Genomic DNA, 18,999 nt, shown 5'->3' with positions numbered 1-18,999 from the left:
CATTTTTGATGATGCTAAGTTTGATCACTAGGTTAAGTGAGACATCAAGGAGACATGAAGAACTTTTTTTCATTTTGCAATTAATTAGTAATCTGTAGTGTGATAGTTTGTAATTGTGTAAATATCCTCTTCTCAAATAATTTTTACCCATTGTAGAAATTATTTTGAACTATCTTTTTATATATTTATTTTTTAGTTAAGTTGGACACAGTACCTTTATTTCACTTATTTATTTTTATGTGGTGCTGAGGATTGAACCCAGGGTCTCACATGTGTGAGGTGAGTGCTCTACCACTGAGCCACAACCCCAGCCCTACTTTGAAGTATCTTAAAAATATTACATATCAAAATATGGAGGATGCAACAAATGTAGTGCATACAGAGGGTTTTAGAGCCTTAAATGCATATTTTAGATCCTGAAAAAAAATCTTAATATTGATGAGCTAAATATTCATTGAATATGTTAGAAATGGGGAAACAAGATAAAGCCCATGAAAGTACCATAAAAATAATAAAGAAGAAAACTATTGAAATGGAAAACAAATATATATTACAGAACATTAATAAAACTACAACTTGGTTTTATTTAAAAGACTAATGAAACTGGTAAACCTCTGGTGAGACTAGTCTTGAAATATGAGAGCACAGATTACAAAATTTACAACTGAAAAAGTCTTGTAGACATTCAAAATGATAATAAGTTGATAGCATAAATATATTTATGTCCCCCAAAAGAAAATTTAGATAGAACACACAATCTGTATACAAGGACAATTTATCAAAACTGATATGATAAAGAAAACTTTGTTAATAACTATAAAATGCATTTAATCTATAAATGAAAAACCTTACAATAAAGAAAATGCCAGGTTCTGATGGCTTCTCTAACTAGTTTGATCAAATAATTAAGGAAGAAGTAACTCTTAATCTTAAACTTTTCAAGAAAATAGAAAAGGAATGAACAAACCCCAACTTGTTATCTGACCCTGGTATAACTTAAACAGCAAGACTCCACAAGGGAAGAATAGGGTGGATGCAAAAATTCATAAGATATTAAGAACCAAAATCCAGTAATATATAGCAAAGTTGGCATTATCATAGAAATGCAAGTCTGATATAACATTAGCAAATGAATCAATGCAATGTGCTATAGTGGATTAAAGGAGGAAATCATTTTAATAATTGTAGATAAGAACTTTACTTGTAACTTCTGTTCATGATTTAATATTTTAGCAAATTAGAAAGAGATGAGCTAGTGCAACAATGCTGGAAAGCAGTATAGAGATTCCTCATAAAACTAGGAATGGAACCACCCTATAACCCAGCTCTCCCACTCCTCAGTATATATCCAAAAGATTTAAAATCAGCATACTACAATGACACAGCAACATCGATGTTTATAGCAGCTCAATTCACAATAGCTAAACTATGGATCCAATCTATGTGCCCTTCAACAGATGAATGGATAAAGAAAATGTGTGTAAATACACAGTGGAATATTAAGAAGAATGACATTATGGCACTTCCTGGTAAATGAGTGGAACCAGGGAATATCATGATAAGTGAAATAAGCTAGACCCCAAAAGTCAAAGGTCAAATGTTTTCTGATATGCAGAAGCTAATCCAAAATAAGGGGTGGGGAATTTTAAAAAAGAGAAACAAAGGGTGGTGGGAGGGAGAGAAAGGAAAAAAGAGGGGAAAAGGAATTTCATCAAAATAGAGGAAACATCAATAGAATTGATAAAGGGGATTGAGGAAGAAAAGAAGAGATAGGAAAAGGGAATAAATTTGACTGAACTTTTGCATGGATGTGGCACAGTGGGTCCTGGCATCTGGTGTATTCACAGGACACTAATTTTTAAACTAGTAAACTGTAAATGGATTGAAGAGGAATCAGTGGAGTGAAGGGAGGGGAGCAGAGGGTGGGTGGGTGCCATGTTTTGTGATTATGTCAAACCAATAACAGTATTTTATCATAACCAAAAACATTTTTTTTAAAAAACCTTCCATAATCTGATAAAGAGTATCTACCAAAAAACTCTCTCTTCATGTTATTGTTTCCTTTGATGAAAACTTTTTAGTTTGAATCCAACCCCTTTATTGACTTTTTAATTTGTTCTAATTAATAATACATGACAGTAGAATGCATTTTGACATATCATACATAAATGGAGTATAATTTCTCATTCTTCTGGTTGTACATGATGTAGAATCACACCAGTCGTGCAATCATATATGTACATAGAGTAATAATGTCCGATTTATTCTACTATCCATCCTACCCCAATACCTCCTCTCCTCACTCCCCTCTACCTAATCGAAAGTAACTCTATTTTTCCCTAGCTCTGCCACCCCACCCCACCCCTGCTTATTGTGAATTAGCAACTGCATATCAGAGAAAACATTTAGCCTTTGGTTTTGGGGGATTGGCTTATTTTGCTTAGCATGATAGTCTCCAGCTCCATCCATTTACTGGCAAATGCCATAATTTCATTCTTCTTTAAAGCTGAGTAATTCCATTGTGTATATATACCACATTTTCTTTATTGATTCATCTGTTGAAGGGCATCGAGGTTTGTTCCACAATTTAGCTATTGTGAATTGAGCTGCTATAAACATTGATGAGACTGTGTCACTATAGTTTTCCTATTTTAAGTCCTTTGGGTATAAACCAAGGAATGGGATAGCTGGGTCAAATGGTGGTTCCATTCCAAGTTTTCTGAATGGAACCACTATTTGCTTTCCAGAGTGGTTGTACCAATTTGCAGTCCCACCAGCAATGTTAAGAGTGTACCTTTTCCCCCACATCCTTGCTAACATTTATTGCTGTTGTATTCTTGATAATTGCTATTCTAAAGGAGTGAGATGAAATCTTAGACTAGTTTTGATTTGCATTTCTGTAATTGCTAGAGATGTTGAACATTTTTTTGAATATATTTATTGATCAAACCCTTCCTGCAGTTCCCAGTGGCAGCTCAGGAGATCAGAACTGATCCAAATCTGGCTGCATTTGAAAAACTGTTACTCAATTCTTTCCTCCTAGCCCCTTTGTGTAATAACAGAAAGGATACAGAATGGCATCAATATTAGCCCCAACCTGTCACATTATACCTAGAAAATTCAGTTGTATGTGTAAGTGAAGGAGCAATATAAATAAACTGTAAGGGTCTTTCTAGCTCTAAGCATCCTTTCATGCATTCATTCAACCTACATGTACCATGTATTATGTATGTAGGAGACATGGTTCTAAGCACTTGCCATGTGCTCTCTTCATTCTCAGGACACACTAACTACTATGTACAATGTACCCAACACAGCTGTAGGCACTGGACACTAAAAATGACTGAGACATACCCCTTAGGCTCAAGGAATTTGTTAACCAGCCACAGTCATAAGGTTTCTTTTTTGTATCTTTCCTTCTCCCTCCTTATACTCTAGCTCATTTTTCTCTCTGACTGATTTTCCATATAGCACAACATATGTTAGTCTATCAACATATGGCATGTTTTGCAAACAGATACAGTGGCACATATGCAACCATATATTCCTGGCCCACAGATGCCCCAGCTTGGCTTCATCAGCCTCAGCAGCAAGCATTTGGTAATTCTCTCCCAGAAACTCCAGAATGCATGAGCAGCCCATGCATCCTCTGACAAGTGGTTAAAATAAGTTGTTCCATGTCTTCTTTGGTGTCAAAGCCAGAATATTGTCTCCCCACCCTTTGAATTCAGAGGCATTTAATACCAAAGTCTCCAGCCTCACTCTCAACTATTTGAGATGTTCTAACTAGAGGTCAAGTTGCCCATTAAAATTCTTCTGTTTTTCCATTTGGCAGTGGTTCATTGTCTCCTCTGTGCCAGTAGATCAGCCCTACTGGGTCATGGATGGGCTGTACTCTAAGAGACTTAGGTCTATTTTGCCTGCTTAAAAGTTAAAATAAATCTGTGTAGCAAACTCTGTAGAGGCTCTGTTCATCTCTCTCTTCACTTGTCATTTCCCAGCATGCTGGCCTGATTACCCAAATCTGCATTCTGTGTCCAAGAGCTTTCTCTGCTCATGCACACAGTAGGCCCAAAGTGCTCCTCTACTCTACCCTCCAGTATCCTTCAATCAATGACTTTTAGGAGATGATTGGTAAATGAACCAGTTCTCTTACCTTTCAGTGCAATAATTCTGGGCACTATATCCCTGAATTCCCACTTGGAAGCATATCAACAGTGTCTTCTTTATTGACTTCCTTCTTTTTCCTCTCTCTCTTCCTCATCATTCCCTACCAGTGTTTCCTGAGACCACCCATAAACAAACTACTTGCACTTGAATCGTTATACCAGGGTTGTCTAGGGATATTCAAATTAAAATAATCTGTAATTCAACTTTGGATAAAAGGTGATCAATGATATCTCAGGGTCTTTTCCACTCTGAACTTTAATTATGGCTTAGGAAGCAATCTGCAGTTTCAAAATGTTCCTTGATGTCAACAAAAGCAGTAAGAGATCTCAGGATTTTGGAAATACCACACCCAAATTCTACTTGGTTATTTGGTCTGGTAAGAATTTGTCCTCACAGCTAAGTCCTGTGCCCAGCCATGTGGAAATGGTAGTGGTGGAGAGAATGAGAAAGTTGGATTCTGCCAGTTTTTCTACTTGTGAATAGCTTCTTGCCTCCTCCTTCTTAAGATTATATTCTGTTCCTTTTCCTAATAAAGATTAAAATGTACAAAAACAATTAGGTCATGGAAAACAACAATTGACTCTGGTCGTTCTACTAGTTCATCTGAAGCTCATTGTCTACTAACTCTGACTTAACATATAACTCACAAAAAACAGGATAGATCCAAGGAGCCAAAAGTCATTTAAGAAAAGTAACTCCTGATAGAAAGTTTTCCAAATGCTCTACTGCCCTTTTCCTCTGCTCCAAATTCAGGGAAACCCCAGTGGTAAAATTTGGCTTGGTAGAAGCTGAATATAGAGAAAAAGGAAACAGAAGTTTGAGATGAAAGCGAGGCCCATTACATCTCAACCCTTGATCTATTTGGCAATAGGCCAGTGCTGTCCAACAGAATTTTCTGCAGTTCTAGAGCTTTGCTGTCCAATACAGTAGCCATTAGCCAAATGTAGCTGTTAAGAACTCAAAATCTGGGTAGTGCATTCAATATGTACTATAGTCACTGAAATAATTCACTTATTGCATTATTATGTTTGTTGTACAATATAGGTTTAAATTGTATTATAATTATGGTTATTCCAATGCCAGATTTTCTTCCTCCAATCACCTTCCCCTTCCCTGGCTTGAGCTAATTTTTCTGTATTTGACCCAAGTATCCCTTTCAGGATTTATTTTTCTACTTTTGCTCTCCAGACCTGCTCGCTGTTCAATACCTCCCAGCCTTTGGGATCTATTGGTGGAGTTTCCTCACAAGGGAAATATTACATAGTCACCGACCCTCCAAGCAAACTCCTCTGTAACCTCGTTTCTATTGAGTCAACCAAAGGGCAAAGACATTAAAGAAAATATGGCTACCTGCCTCAACTCTTATATTACCCACATTGCACCTCTTTCCCCTCACACATGGGCTTGCTCTTCACTTGAGAAGACCTTGACAAATGATCCCTTATAGAGTAATGAGACAGATGCTGTTAAATGTTTGCACATATCCCCTTGGAACCATTTCCCATCCTTATCCATATCTGCCCTCCACCACTCCATGCATAGCTGACACCTGCACCTCTTTCTTGGAGGACAGTTCTCAAGCTCCTGGAACCCACTTTACCTGTTCAAGGAAAACCAGAAGTGACTGCGAATGCAGGATGCAGTAAGTCCTAATCCATCGATAATTATGGTGGTAAGGAAGATCTATAAATACTCCAGCTCCCTTGTGCCCTAATGAGGACCTACACTAGTCCCAGAGCAGGACTGAGTTTGAGCTACCCTCTTCAGGACTTTGCTTTATATCTTACCCTTCTGAGTGGTCTTTTCTTCCATACTCATTCCCTTACTAAAAATTCTTTTCTCAGAGTTCATTACTGAGAGAATCCAGCTTAAAATAAGTATTTCTTTAAATAAAAAACTAAATCTAACAATCCACTAGGATCTTTTTTTAAAGTTTGTTTTTAAAGGAACAAGTGGGTGGAAAATGCCTTTCAATGGAACATTAAAAAAAAAAAAAAAAAAAAAAAAAAAAANCATCTGTGGTGAATTGCAAAAAGTAGCCTCAAAAGATTCCTACCCTGACATGCCTGTACCTTTGGAATGTAGCTTTGGCACTCCTTCCACCAAAACATGAAGTCTATTTCTTGACCTCTTGAGTCTATGCTTAGCCAATTAACTTGCTCAGTCAATGGTACATCATAGGTTGAATGTCACTTATCCAAAATTCTTCAGATCACAAGTGTTTAACATTCTGATATTTTTTTGAGATTTTTAAAATATTTGCATAGACTTTACCAGTTAAGTCTCACTAACTCAAAACTCAAATTCTGAAAGGCTCCAAATCTGAAACTTGTTAAGTATTATGTTGGTACTAAAGAACTTTTGGATTTTTGAAGCATTTCAGATTTGGGATGTTCAGATTAAGGATGCTAGCAGAGACCTGAAAAATGCCTGTTCTTTGATGTTTTGTCTCTGTTCCTGCACTTGGAACCCTGAGACCACCATGTGACTAGCCCCAGTGACCTGCTAGAGAGGTCACATGGAAGAAAACTGAGGTTTTCTGGCCAACATCCTGCCAGCCATCAGCTGTAAGTGAATGAGGTCTTCCTCAACCATCAGCCTCTCCTAAATCCCAAAACACTGAATAGATAAAATGAGCCCTGCCCAAATTTCCAGCCCACAGAGCAGTGAGATAATAATTGATTTTTGCTTCAAGCCACTAAGCTCTGGACAGTTTGGTGCATTGTATTAGGGATTGTGGTCCGAATATTTCTGTCCTTCCAAAATGCTTATGTTGAAATCTAATCCTCAATGTGATGGTATTAAGGGGTGAGGTGATTAGGTCATGAGGGCTCCACCCTCATGAATGTAACTGGTGTCTTTCTGCTCTTCTACCATGTAGGGACTTGGAAGGCACATCTCTAAGTTCCTAACAAGACACTGAATCTTCCAGCACCTTGGTCTTGAACTTCCCAGCCTCCTGAACTGTGAGCAATAAATTTCCATTGTTTATAAATTACCCGCTCTAAAGTATTTAGTTATGGTCTGAATGGACTAAGACAACAGAATAGTAGAATTTGGATGTTTAAAAGTTCAAAAGTAATTTTTATAACTGCATTTTCTAAACTTTTCAAAGAATACACATAACTTTTAAAATCAGAATAGCTTTTCTATTTAAAAAAAATTTATTTAGAAAAAATGAAAACGTCTACCTAACTTTAGCTGCTCAACACAACAGTGATAGTAATAACTAATGTTTAGATTGTACTTAATATATGTAAAATGCATAGTGCCTAGCACATATTATCTCAATCCCCACAACAATTCAATTGCAGAGAGTACTGTTATCATTTCAATTTTCGGGTCAAGGAAATTGAGACTTAGAAAGGTTAAGTAACTTGTCCAAAGTCACACAAGTAAATTGGCAGATCTGTGGTTGATCCCAAGCAATCTGTTTGAGTCTGCTCTTTTAACTAGCACAACATAGAGACCAAAGGATATGTAAATCTCAAAGGTCATTTCTCAATGACTTGGCATCAGAAAGTTATAGCTGTGAGATGTCCAGGACACTCCTTGGTCTCTTGAGTTTCACACAATTTGACTGAAAACTAAAATGTTGAAGTAGATGTGTTATTAAGTAGATGTGTTAAACGGTTCTATTTTGCTGCTTGTTATCAACACACAGGGATTTGATGAGGAGGGTGGAGGCTCTAATTAAAACCAGGTTTGTCAGTTGACAAGGCTTTTATAATTTATGTATGCTTTTCCTCTCTACCAAGACCACCAATAAAGAGAGCTACTTATAGGATTGTTTATCCCATGTTCTAGTATGCAAATGCATATTTTAGACCATACTTCTGGCACAATTCTGCACATGCCTACAAATAACAAATGCATAACAAAAATGTAGATGAAGATGATGATGATGATGATGATGATGATGATGTTCAGACATATCAAGAAAGCTCTGAACAAGGGATAGGGAAGTTGAGTCATTAACAGTAAAACTTTAGAATGTGATTAACCCAGGTTCAATCCTAGTGTCAGCATTTATAAACCATAAGTCCTTGAGCAAGTTAATCTTTTGGTGACCATGGATTTTCCTATGTCAAATAGAGATAAGAGATTTGCTGTAAAGACTAAATAATACTATTCTTATAAAGGACTTGGCAAGAGGGACTACTCTCTATCATTGTCACCACCATCCATTATCATCATCATCATCATCATCATCATCATCATTATTTCACCAATAAAAAGGTCAAAACTATGACCTTATCAAGTTCTAAATTATCTATAGAGCTCAAATTTATCCAAAGGAAAGAAATAGGAGATATTTACCATGAAAGATAGAACTGGTAGTCTAAAATTCTTGGTGAAAATCCCTTTTTGTGGTTGTGAGAGTATAAAAACAGAAGAAGAAGGTAGCCTCAGGTGGTCAGTGGAATCAAGATTGGCAGTACCTGCTGGAGTCACCTGATGATCCTTGCTGTTTCCTGAAAGAAATTACCTCTAAAATATCCCTGTGTCTTGGAGATGTGACTCTTCTTCCAAATTAGCATGGCCACAGCCATAGACTGTCAATGCCTGAAGACAACAGAAAGCAGGCCTGGGCCTGTTCTGCCTTTTCCTGATTGCCTCCCACAGTCATAATTACCCAACATGACAGACTTCTCTTACAACAGACAGAGTTAATATGTCCAGTCTTGGATAATAACTTGAAGTCTGCAACAAGTTAAACTGTAAACAGGACAGAGTCATGTTAAAAAAAAAAAAAAAAAAAGAACAAGGAACAGATTTTGCCAAACAAAAAGAAGTGAAACTAAAGGATAGGTCATAGCTTTTGCATTTCTGTAACAAATGCTGTCTAATGATAATCCATATCTGCCAGAATCCTTCTGTTTTTAAGTTATAATTAAAATTTTCCTTGACTAATCATCTTGCACACTTTCCTTAGGGGAAACCGTTTATGTTTCATCATATCTTTGAAAATGTAATAGACCTCTATTTTAATCAGTCTTTCCTATTCAGAGCATTCCTTTAAAAGACCAGTGAACTGGTTTGGTTTTAAAAATATAACTTGGCAGTGAATTTTGTATCAGAGGCACCATAAGTTAGTTCACTTTTAGAGATAGTTTTGATAATGAATGGTTATGATGCCAGAAGTAGCTTTGGCGGATTGTAGGAGTAATAGCCCCCAATTTATTCAAGTCTCCCTGTATCCACGACCTTGAATAGTCTCCTGTATTGACTCTAGACATGGCCATATAGTACAATAACAAATATGATGCAAGAAAAGATTTGAAATGCCCTTGCACTTTGAAGTTATCTTTTTCTTGCTGTTCTTGGGACTTTCATCATAAGCTACCATGTGAACAAGCTCATTCAGGGCTGTCTGATCGATGATGAGAGAGACCCATGACTGGAACTCAAAGAGCTGCCTCAGCTAACAGCTAGCCAGTATTCTAGCTTACCCAACAGCTGCCTACAAGCACATGAGGGTCACCTAGCTGAGACCAACAGAGGACTCATCCATCTGAACTTAGTCTGAATTTCCAGACCACAGAATTGTGGTTGTTGATTTAAGCCACTCAGTCTGTCATGCTTTATTATACAGTAGCTAACTGACATAGTGTTCCAGTGAGAATAGTACCAACATCAGGGCAGATGTTGGATCCCACCAGAATGATTTTGCTTATAAACAACTGAGATTGGCATGAACATAAAACAATCAAGTGAGTAAATATGGGATCTATCCATCCATAGACAAAGAGTTATCAACATGGTCACTATAATTGGAAAGAGGGGCTGGGGTTGTGGCTCAGTGGTAGAGTGCTCACCTAGCACATGTGGTGCTGGGTTTGAGCCTAAGCACCACATAAAAATAAATGAATAAAATAAAGATAAAAAAATTGAAACGAGCAGAGACAAAGAAATAAATCTTAGGATATGGGCTAGATTTATTATCTAGTAGTATAGGTATGGGCTGATCCTTCACTACTCGTGTTTGGGATCAATCGAGTAGACACTTGAAATGATGAGGATTTTAAAAATAGAGAGGGCCTTCAGCTCAGCACCACCTAAAACTTCATTTGTTTGCTGCTTTGCATTTTTATGATTTGCACAAAATTCCTGAAGCCTTTGGTTGGACCAGATCAACTAGCTCATGAAACTGGGACTTGATATATTTATCACATCTACTTTCCTAAATGTGTACTCTATTAAGATGAATCTTGGGAAAAGAGTTTTGTGATCACACAAGTCACTACATACTCTTGACCTATTGTAGTTTCACAATATACCTTGGCATATTAAAGACCTGTTCGTCTACATTTAGCCCCTTGCTCCCAAAATGAATTTTAATATATATCATCACATACTCCCATGGAAGAGCCTTCCTGTGATTGATGTATATTAAAATTTCACTAACCAGTGTTTTTTCAGAGCAGACTTTGTATAACAGTTTTTAAAACATTCTTATAATGAAACATAGCATACATATGAGAAAGTACGTGAAGCACAAGCATGCAGTACCTGAATTATTGCAGATTAACCACTCTTACAACTAACATCCAAAATGTCACTATCCTCTCTACTAGATTCCTGTGTACTTCTGCCCCATCACAAGGCCCTTCTTCCTCTCTAGAAGTAATTATTCTCCTGACTTTATGATAATAACTCCTTGTAGTGTTTAATTTTTTGCCACATATGTATACAACCTTAAATTATACTCTGGTTTCGTTTCTTTTCAAAAGCTATATAAATGGAATTCTAAAGTATGTATTGCAGGGGTCATAAAGTATAAGTATCTCCACCTTTAACTGACAACATCAAATTGGTTTTCTAATTGATGGTACCAATTGACATTCCTACCAGTAGTGCATGACAGTTTCAGTGTTCCATATCCTAGGTTGTACTTGGTAGTGTTAAATATTTTAATTTTGGAAAACTATTCAGAGTGTAGTAGAGATTTAAAGACCTGTTTGTCTACATTTAGCCCCTTGCTCCCAAAATGATTTTTAATATACATTATCACATGACTAGTGATGGCTTTGGACATGCTTTATTATGTTTATCAATCATTTGGGTATCCTCTTTTGTATGGCTCATGTTTAAGTCCTTTGCTCATTTTTTTCCCTTGGGTTTCTATTTTTTTTTACTTTATATATTCTATCTAAATGCCCTTTTTTGGGTATAGGAATTTAAAATATCTTCTCTCTTTCTATGGCTTAATTTTTCTCTTTCTTAATGATACCTTTTGCTAACATAAGTTCTCCATTTAAATGTAACCAAATGTGTCAATTGTTTTCCTTTTATGTCTCATACTTTAATCACATCTGTCTCCATGTCCAGTGGTGTTCTGGAAAACTTTACTTTGAGTGGTTAAGTCTAGTAGTAGTGAAAGCCAAAACTGCAGGCTCATGGCAACTGAGAAGAAAAGGAGAGTGGGTGGGAAGGGGAAGGGAAGGCCAGAGACAGAACAATAGAAATCAGCAGGAAGGTGACAGGGGTCCTGGGGATGGATGGGAAATGTTTGAAGTGGGATTAAATGTCACTTTCACCATCCAGCAATTTATGCATGGAATTTTGCAGTATCATCAGGAAGGGGACTTAGTTAAGAAGATATGTAGAGTAGTGGATATATCAGCATGCAGGAGGGAATTGTACTGAGAGAATTACTACTTTACCTAGACCCACTAACTCCATCTGTTAAGCCTTTGCTATGATCATTGACCAACTGAAAGATAGGATCCCACAACCAATAGATCCTGGTCACCCTGAACATGGTGGTCCCTGCTAATCAATGTGGCTCTCTCATTGGCAATTGTGGTTGCAAGATCAAGGAAATATGAGAGAGTAAAGGGTTCAGGTGCAAGTGGCAGGGAATGTTCTTCCCACTTCTACTAAACAGGCTATCACAACTGTGAGCATTTTACAGTCCATCATTTAGTGTGTCAAACAGACCTGTATGCTTATGGTGGAATTCTCCCAACCCTGAAGTACACCCAGCTGTCCAGTCATCTTTGAAAGTGGTCAGGACAGGTCAGCACAGGCAGCAACAGAGCAAGCTTTCCCCATACCTTCCATCTATGTATGTTAGCTCTGACCTGGAGGGATCTCCTCTATAGAAGCCTCTATCATTCAAGAACAACACACTATTCCACAGTCTCATTTGACTGAGCTGCCCAGTTGGCAATTTAACTCTTGTTTTCCTATTTGCATGGCAATATCTGATTCAGTGGCATTGCATTCATTCCCCAGCAGTTTAAGGTTATTGGGTAGGTTTGGATGCATCTGCTTACGACTACTCATGAACTCATCATTCCAAGCATATTAATGGGGCATCAGGGTGCCAAGATCAACAAGGTTCACCAGATGTCTGGAACACATATCAAAACTGCAAACCCAGTGGCAGGATCTACTGATAGGCAGGTTATAATCATTGGATCTGCTACAAACATTTGCCTGGTTCAATATCTAACTGCCAAGTCTTCCTCAGAGATGCTGCCATGAGTAACAACTGGAACAATGTAGATTTATCCATAATCCCTTTCAACTGTTCACCACCCTTGATTCATCTGTGTAGTTTCTGAACACTCAGCAATTCCGGGTTTTAAATAGTCTGTAAATTTCAGTTTCTCTATACTTTATCATTCACTTGTGATTTTTAAAATTATTTTAATTCCTTTCCCCATTCAGCTGTTAGTACTGAGCTCTATATTTAGTTTTATAAGCCTCTCCCTGCTTTGTTTTATTTTGGAAATTTTTGCTCACAGGTTTTTTTGTTTGTCATAGAACTACTGGAGTGGTTTACTTCTGTAATGTTAGAAATTTTTTAAAGTAATTAAAAGACTGGAATTTTTTTTAGCTAAACAGGGTTTCTTCAGAGTTATCTTTACTACTTTTTTCCCCATCACATGAAGCTTGGAATATTGATGTATTCTCACTCTGTTTATGTATCTGCTCTACATTCTATGAGAAATGCTACAAGGACAAAACATTACATCCCACTGGTAGTGGCCAGCAATTGGAGGTAGGGCAACTGAAATTTATTAGATTATTACTATATTTCAAGCACTGTACTGAGCTGTTGACGTACATTATGCAGTTGTTTCTCTTACCAACTCTGGAGAGAGGTATTATCCCTCTTTTGTAAGTGGGGAACTTGAGGTTTGTTAAGGCAAAATTACTTGAACAAGGTCACACAGGTAAAATAGCCAGTCAATGACAAAGGCAGAATTTGTACTCAAGGTTGAATCTAAATCCTAAATCCATGGCTTTCCTAATGTAACATACTGCTTTCCTATAGAAATGAGATTTAGGAAGTGCTATGGACTAAAATGTTTGTGTTTCCCAAAATTCGTATGTTGAAATATTGACACCTTCCAAGGTGATAGTATTAGGAGATGGTTGAGGAGTTAGTTGATTAGGTTATGAGCATACAGCCATGAATGGGATTATTGCCCTTGTAAAAACAACCTGAGAAAATAGAGAAGATAATGCTAAGTGAAATAAGCCAGTCTCAGGAAATTGAGGGTCAAATGTTTTGTCTGCCATGTGGAAGCTAAAGCAAAATAAGAGAAAGAAGGAGGGAAGGATAGAATATCATAAAGATATATGGACAATCAGTGGAGTAGGAGGAGATCAAAAGGGAGGGAGGAGGGATGAGAAAGGGGAGGAAATATAGTTGAATTTAACAAAATCATTTTATGTGATCTTAACAAAATCATATAAATATACCACAGGGAATTTCACATTTATGTATAAGTAGAAAGAAGCAATAAAAAATAAATGAGTGAAAGAAAAATCAATAGAGGAAAGAGAATGGGGGAGGGAGGAGGGAACGGAAAAAGGGGGAATAGGGAATGAAATCAAATTTCATGCATGTATGATTTTGTCAAAATGAACCCAGCTACTATGAATAACTACAATGCTCTAATAAAAAAGACATCTCAGAGAACTCCTCACTCCTTCTGCTATGTGAGGACTTGGGGAGAAGAAGCTGATGATGAATTAGGAAGAAAGCCCTTACCAGACACAGAACATTATGCACCAGTTTGGGGTGTGTGTGTGTGTGTGCTGAGCATTGAACCCAGAGCCTTGCACATGCTTGGCACAAGCTCTACCCATGAGTTCCATCTCCAGCCCTATACTGGTACCTTGAACTTGGACTTCCCAGACTCCACAACTGATACATAAATATTTATTGTTTAAGTCTATAGTATTCTCTTACATTACTTCAAACTGACTGAGACTACAAGGTTGTTCTATGAAAGGGACAATAGAGTATTTCTTTTGTTACACGATAAGTGGCAAAGAAAATCTTTATATTCACTTAGTCTTCATGTAGGTTACTCTAGAAGCAGAGCCTAAGACAAATATTTGAATGTAAGTCATTTGTTTGGATGACGGTGCCAGGAAACACCAGTGGAGAAAATGAGAAAGGGAAAGTATCCAATACAATGAACATTAACAAACTCTGGAGGCAACAGGAACCCAATCATGCTAGGGAACTCCCAGATCTCATTGTTACCCCATATCCTAGGGTTGTTCCACTCCAGTTCTTTCAGTTGATGGATAGGGAAGCTGGGTATTTATCCACCAACTCACATCCATCACTAGAAGAGGGCACCTCTTGGACAGATTGGTTCTTCAGCACTTTGGACTTGCCTAGAAGCAGGTCTAGGTGCTCATAGAGGTAGAAGAATTCCTGTGGCAAAGCATCAGAGGTGCTTGCAATAAAAACTTTGTGGCATAGAGGTGGCTATTGAGGGGATATGGCAGAAAACCCAATATTGTCTGTGACACCCTCTACTAATGAAAGCCAATTAAAACAGAGCTTTGTTAAAGGAGTGAAAGCTATAGAAAAGTTTAAAATCCCTCCAAAGCACTGTGCAATGTAATATTCCTGAGATGTTCACACTGGCACTTTCAAATGTAATTTGCCACACTAAGGAAGTGACATCCACCACACTACAGTGTAATAATTTAGCTATTATTTAAGAGTGAGCTTATTAACAGTCCATTCATTTTCTCACAGCAGTTCTGTCACTGAAATTCACCCACTGTGTCTTGTGACTATTAGTGATACTCTGAGAAGTATTATTTATAAGTGTATACAAAAAAAGATTTGACAAAGATTTCCCATGCAATCTGATGCTAAAGACACCATTTCCAAGGCTATCTGGGAAATTGGCTGGGCTGGGCTTGATCTCAGACATTCTTTTATCACTGGAGTGTTTCATTTCATTTTTCCACTCAAAAAAGTGGAAAGGTGTAAAGCAGGGGTAGTGTTTAGATATTTTAAACACTGACTAAAGGAAAGGGCTGTTTAATGCAGTTAACCTACCTAATCCCTTTTAGAGAATAGCACTTTCAATTGAAGAAAACTAATAAATGGGGAAAAGGGAAAAATCAACTATTTAAGAAAGTGACAACCAAAGTTAACGTGCACAAAGTATAGAGGGTTGTGATACTGGACAGATATAAAAAAAAGCAAAAATATACTACAAAATGGAAATAACTTTCAGTTTCTGGATGAATTCCTTGTTAGATGATATACAACTAATGCTCTGTTTTATACAAGTATGTACCACAATTTAATTCACTTGCACTATAAGAGTAGTTTTAGATCAAAGAATAAAAGTAAGATTAAGGTACTTAGTTATCAAGCAGTCACTCCTTTCCTAACCAGCTCCCTACCACCACATATATATGTGCACATGTCCATGCACACACACACACACACACACACACACACTTCTAACTACAATATTCTCTTTCTTAAATATGAAATAATTTTGGGCTGAGGTTGTAGCTCGGTGGTAGAGCATTTACCTAACATGTGTGAGGCACTGGGTTTGATTCTCAGCACCACATAAAAATAAATAAAGTTCCATTGACAACTACAAAAATAAAAAAATATGAAATAATTTTTAAAGAGTTGTAATGTTGTGGCTAGGGTTGTTGCTCAGTGGCAGAGCATTTGCCTTGCATGTGTGAGGCACTGGGTTTGATCCTTAGCACTACATTAAAAAAGTAAACAAATATAATAAAGGCATGTTGTCCATCTACAACTGGGAAATTGGCTAGGCTGGGCTTGAAAAAAATTTTTTTTAAAGAATTGCAATGTTTGGTTGTATTTTAGCTTCAGGATTTTGTTGTTCTTGTTATGGAGGCAAAATAAACAACTCATTGATCACAGCACTAATGATTGGACCTGACTTAGCTGAGTTAGAATTCTGGTTCTACCACTTAATGGCCTTAGTTTCCTTATTCGTAAAATAGGGCTAATAGTAGTGTATTCCTTATCAGTAGTAGGAAGAGAAATTTGTGATTCAGTGGAAAACCATGTACTGTCCACTGTAGGAGGGTAGAGAAACCTTTTCTATAAAAGGCCAGAGAGAAAATATTTTAGGTTTTGTTTGCTATATGGTCAGTGCTCAAATTATTCAATGACAGCAGCCACAGATGATATACAAATAAATGTATTCCAATAAAACTTCATTTATAAAGAGTCAGGTAACGGACTGCATTTGGCTCAATCTAGAGTACATCTTTCTGGGTTATATAATTCTAGCCTCTCATTGCCATTGAGGGTTTTTTACAACTCTGTGTTTGCAAAATTATTCTTGTTCATAGACATGCAAATTCTGTCTAGTAGAAATTCAACCGACTTCCTTCTCCCACTGTGGAAAAAACAAGTTTTGCCTTCATTTGTATATTTATTTCAATATTCCTGATCTGTAAATATGTCTGTTCTTTGGAATCTCCCTTCAGCTGATTTGTAGCATCTGACTGTTTCCATTATTAGTGAGTTAAATTTTTAATATTTTTAAGGAAAAAAGTACTCTAAAAAGTACTGTTAAAATGGTAAGGGAGACTTATTTAGGACTATTATGACAGGTGTCAAGACTATCACAATAGAGGAGAGAGGTCTGGCTCAACTCCAAATACAGCAAAGACAGCTGAAGATTTATAGCCAATGAATACAGTGGATGGAAAATTACTAAAATGAGATATCAAGAGTTGAGGGATTCTTGCTAAGTTGGCTTAACAGGACTTTAGCTGAATCCAGGCCAAGAGGATCAGATATCAAGGGTGGGGGAATTCTCACTAAACTAACTTAGCAAGATTATTGCTAAAATTGGGCTATGCACGCTGAAGACAAAGCCTAAGAATGAGACAGTTTAAATGAGGGCTCAAAGGAGCCTGTTTAAAGACTGATCCAGAAGATAGTCTTTGTCAGTTCCTTGTCTTGTTCAAGGAAAGAAGAATAATACAAGTCTATTACTCCTTTGGTTGCCTTTTATTCAGTAGAGATCAGCTGCATCATGACAGATTTGGTAGTAAATTATTTGGTTAAGAAGATTTCTAGATGTTGAGCTCAATGTATCCTGAGTTGCCCACACAGCAGAAGTTCTAGGCATGAAAGTTTCCTGTTGGCTTCAGCTTGCAAGACTTCTTTAGATCCCAGTGATGGGCACAGGGAAAGGGGATAAAGTATCAAGAGCAATCAAGAGTCCCAGTAAGGATCTGGGCTGTCAGGTTTTAGTTCTCAGTGATGCCAGTCAGGATGGTGGGAGAAAAATTGAAAATGTTAATTGTAGAGTTGTAGTAAGATATTGGAGGAAGCTAGAAGAACTGAGAATTTGACAAGGACTGAAAAAAACTGTGAAAGACCATAGAAGCCAATTCAATTTGTAGGTAGACATAAGGCCTCAAAGACAATGAATATGATTAGATTCTGATACACCACAAGGGTGTGCTATAGTTTCCCAATGAAACAAAATTTCTATAGTGACCCCTCTTTTTGATTAATAATAACCAATTAAGCTTATTCTTGTTTTAAAAATAAGTCTTGTCTCCCTCAGATTTGGCCCTATTATTTATATAAGTATAGCAATAATGATAACTGTCTACATAGACCTTTTAAAGTTTGCTTTCCTAGAACATTTCATTAAGAATCTCAGAGTAGGCTTTCAAAAGCCTTTTGAGGATAGGCTGAGCCAAGAACTCACTCCCAGACTTCACCTACCAATACATAAAAATTTGGATGAGTTCTTCTCTATTCAAGGTTTCTGCAATACCCTAGTATTTCTGGGCCTTACTGTAATGGTTTAGATATGAGGTTCCCCCACTGCAAAACTTATATGTGAAACAATGCAATAAAGTTTAGATGTGAAGTGATTGAGTTATGAGAACTTGAACCTAATCAGGGCATTAATCCACTGATATGGATTAACTGAGCTGTAACTATAGGCAGATGGCAGGAAATGGCTGGAGGAGGTGGGTCATTGGGGACATGTCTTTGGAGTTTATATTTTGTCCCTGGTAAATGGAGTTCTTTGCTTCCTTGTTGCAATGTCGTGAGCTGCTTTTCTCCATCATACCCTTCCACCATGATGTTTGACTTTATCTTGGGCCAAGATGTATGGAGTCAGCTGATCATGCTCTGAAACTGTGAGCCAAAATAAACTTTTCCTCCTCTAATTGTCCTTGCCAGGTTTTTTTGTTACAGTGACAAAAAAAAAAAAAATCTGACTAAAACATTTACCCACCCATAAGACTAGGTAACCTGTGATCCAGGTACCAGGCAGGTTTTATCCTAGAGGACTTTGTAAGCCTAGGCTCCATAAAGTCAGCCTTTGTTCCTTAAAATTGTATGGGTCATATCTGATTTTCTTCATTGCCGCAGTCTGGCTGGGCACAATCAGGAGCCACTTGTCAAAAGAAACTAACTTTAATTTTAGAACCACACACGTCAAACAAAACAGCCTCTCAGGAAAAACCCTCAGAGCCTCAACTGCCACCACCGGCTTTCCACAAGCCTCTCTCTCCCACACAAGC

The 18,999-nt window shown here is 37.3% G+C and overlaps 1 pseudogene; it reads left to right on the top strand.

Annotated features, from left to right (window-relative positions):
* LOC125614090 overlaps positions 1 to 12,663 on the top strand; it is a 39,818-nt pseudogene extending 27,155 nt beyond the window's left edge.
* The last annotated feature ends 6,336 nt before the right edge of the window (positions 12,664 to 18,999 follow it).

Source organism: Marmota marmota, unplaced genomic scaffold, assembly GCF_001458135.2.
Source record: "Marmota marmota marmota unplaced genomic scaffold, marMar, whole genome shotgun sequence".
NCBI lineage: Eukaryota > Metazoa > Chordata > Mammalia > Rodentia > Sciuridae > Marmota > Marmota marmota.
Note: the sequence above shows the minus strand (reverse complement) of the source record. Positions and strands in the feature narration are given on the sequence as shown.